This window comes from Trichechus manatus, unplaced genomic scaffold (genome assembly GCF_000243295.1).
Source record: "Trichechus manatus latirostris isolate Lorelei unplaced genomic scaffold, TriManLat1.0 scaffold00029, whole genome shotgun sequence".
NCBI lineage: Eukaryota > Metazoa > Chordata > Mammalia > Sirenia > Trichechidae > Trichechus > Trichechus manatus.
The window spans coordinates 10,647,308-10,650,772 of NW_004443965.1; the positions used below are offsets into that span (position 1 = coordinate 10,647,308).

At 45.4% G+C, this 3,465-nt stretch overlaps 1 protein-coding gene across 2 annotated transcripts in view; it reads right to left on the reverse strand.

Moving 5' to 3' along the window:
* Positions 1–3,465, reverse strand: part of TMEM171 (transmembrane protein 171) — a 13,352-nt gene that overhangs the window by 1,549 nt on the left and 8,338 nt on the right. The window lies entirely within an intron of this gene.

The following is a 3,465-nucleotide window of genomic DNA, read 5'->3' on the forward strand; positions in this document are numbered from 1 at the left end:
GCGTCCTTTGGACCTGAGGTTCCTGCGCAGAGAAGCTCCCAGACCAAAGGAAGACTGATGACATGGACTTTCCTCCAGAGCCAATGGAAAAAGCATTCCCTTGGAGCTGAAGCCCTGAATTTGGACTTGTAGCCTACTAGACTGTGAGAGAATAAATTTCTCTTTGTAAAGCCATCCACTTGTGTTGTTTCTGTTGGAGCAGCACTAGATGACTGAGACACAGCCCTAGATAACTAAGACACTATCTAAGGAACACAGACACACAAAGTTACTGTTCTGTGCTATTTTGTCTCCTAAACAGCTAGCAAATGACAGACAAACTTATACAAATAGAAAATAAAAACGTTAAGCCAAAAACGTGTAGGGGGCAGGAAAGCATAGTGGTTAAGGGAGTGGGCTCTAGCAACAGGCAGACCTGCACTGGAATTTCAACTCTGCTGCTTTCAAGCTGTGTGATCTTGGGCAAGTTAGCTTTCTAGCTGTGTGATCTTGGGCAAGTTATTTAACCTCTCTACATCTCAGTTTCCTCACCTGTAAAATGGGAATGATAATAGTGCTAGAGTGAGAAAACCCCCTAGAGCGGCTATGAGAATTAAATGAGGTAATACAAGACAAGCCCTAAGCCCAGATCCTGGCACAAAGAATCATGGCAGCAATGACAGCAGTCGTAGTGAAGACATTTATGTTAGAGCTTGGGGAAGTTCACTGCTGGGGAAAAAATAAGAAAATTCACCAACAGAATTCTACAAATGCCCAGTCTTAACCTTTCATCCATGCAGGTAATTCCAGTATTCATCGCCGGTTGGATCTCCAGGTCACCACTCGGTCTGAAGCTCTCAAACATCCCCTGCCCTTATCAGCCACCTGTTCCCCTCTCTTCAGATGAGCCTGTCCTCTACTTTTGTGGGAACATGAAAGTCTCTACACAGCATCATTCTCTCCAGGCCTCAGAGAAAAGAGGGTCCCCCTGGCCCCACTCTGAGGGTCACATACCTCCACCTGCCCGGTTCATGGGTACCAAGGAGCACCCATGTGGTGGCCCATGCAAGGCAGTAGAGGACAGTGTATTCTCGACCCCTCATTGTGCCCTAGAGTGGAGAAGGTGGAACATGTGCTTTCAAACATAAATGGCAAGGTAAGGTTGCACCATCTCCAGCGTGTTCATTTTGTCTCTTGGGTGCTGCTCCTCTCTGCTTTCAAAAAATGTGCATGCCTCCCTGTCCTGAAAGTAGATCTTCTCCAAGCCCTGCGTATCCCTCCTAGTCTTCCCTGTAATATTTTCCTGCAATCCTTCCTTCACTGCCTACACCCTGGTTTCCTACTCAGGAAGGTGCCAGAGCCCTGCTCCCTGGGCTCTCCATCCCTGGGGTCTGCATAAGCCCCTTTCCCTCAGTTGCTGAGGCTCAGCACTTCCCAGATCTCCTTCCTACCACACCTTCCTCTCTTGTGGATTTTCCACAGGTCTCCAGCCTTGACTCTCTTCCCTCCTAGCTTCACAACCTCTTTATAGCGCCATCTCCAGCAGCTCAACTCTCTCCTAAGATCTAGCTCCATCCAGTCTACCTCAAAGACCCACATCTCACTACCCCTCCCCGAAAGCCAGCTCACCATCTTCTCCTGCTTAAACTGAGCTCATCACCAATCTCCTCAGTCAGGGCATCTCCACCGGCCCTGCCACTCACCCTTGAAATCATTCTCTCTGCCTCTTCCTCAGCGTCACTCTTCACTCCAGATTCCCTCTCACACTATCCCCTCCTTTCCAACCACACAGTTCCACGTTTCTGTCACCTCAGGCCTGTCTCCATACCTCCAGGCCTTCCCCATGGTTAACTAACCACCACTTTGATCCCATCACTCCGACTCAAAAACCTGCCATTGCACCCTCTGCCCAAGGGAATCCCTGGGTGGTGCAAATGGTTAATACGCTCAACTGCTAACGGAAAGGTTGGAGGTTTGAGTCCAACCAGAGGAGCCTCAGAAGAAATGCTTGGCTATCTACTTCCAAAAAATCTGCCATCTAAAACCCTATGGACCATAGTTCTACTCTGACACATGTCGGGTCACCATGAGTCGGACACCATTGCAACTGTTTTTCTTCTTTTATTTTTTAAGGGGGGTTATCTAAGGGAAAAGCACTTAGCTTTTTTTTTTAATCTGACCCCATATATGCATCCTAATTTGGAGGCATGAAGGGGAGGAGGGATCTTGTATTTCTCTTAGGTCAATCTGAGAAGATTTGGAGGCCCAGGAGTTATGTTGTTGTTGTTAGGTGCCGTTGAGTCAGTTCCAACTCATAGCGACCCTATGTACAACAGAAAAAAACAATCTGCACCATCCTCACAATTGTGGTTATGCTTGAGCCCATTGTTGCAGCCACTGTATCAATCCATATTGTTGATGGTCTTCCTCTTTTTCACTGGCCCTCTACTTTACCAAGCATGATGTCCTTCTCCAGGGACTGATCCCTCTTGATAACATGTCCAAAGTATGTGAGACGTAGTCTCACCACGCTTGCTTCTAAGGAGCATTCTGGTTGTACATCTTCCAAGCAGACTTGTTCATTCTTTTGGCAGTCCATGATAGATATTCAACATTCTTCACCAACACCACAATTCAAAGGCATCGATAATTCTCTTGTCTTCCTTATTCATTGTCCAGCTTTCACATGCATATGAGGCTATTGAAAACAACATGGCTTGGGTCAGATGCACCTTAGTCTTCAAGGTAACATCTTTGCTTTTCAACAGTTTAAAGAGGTCTTTTACAGCAGATTTGCCCAGTGCAATGTGTCTTTTGATTTCTTGACTGCCGCTTCCATGGCTGTTGATTGTCAATCCAAGTAAAATGAAATCCTTGACATGTCAATCTTTTCTCCACTTATGATGATGTTGCTTATTGGTATAGTTGTGAGTTTTGTTTTCTTTATGTTGAGGCATAATCCGTACTGAAGGCTGTGGTCTTTGATTTTTATCAATAAGTGCAACAAGTCCTCTTCACTTTCAGCAATCAAGGTTGTGTCATCTGCTTATCACAGGTTGTTAATGAGTCTTCCTCCAATCCTGATGCCCCATTCTTCTTCATATAGTCCAGCTTCTCAGATTATTGACTCAGCATACAGACTGAATAGGTATGGTGAAATGATACAATCCTGACCCACACCTTTTCTGACTTTAAACCACACAGTATCCCCTTGTTCTGTTCGAACAACTGCCTCTTGATCTATGTACAGTTTCCTTATGAGCATAATTGTTCTAGAATTCCCATTCTTAGCAATGTTATCAATAATTTGTTGTGATCCACACAGTCAAATGCCTTTCAATAGTCGATGAAACACAGGTAAACATCATTCTGGCATTCTCTGCTTTCAGCCAGGATCCATCTGACATCAGCAATGATATCCCTGGTTCCATATCCTCTTCTGAATTCAGCTTGAATTTCTGGCAGTTCCCTGTCGATATACTGCTG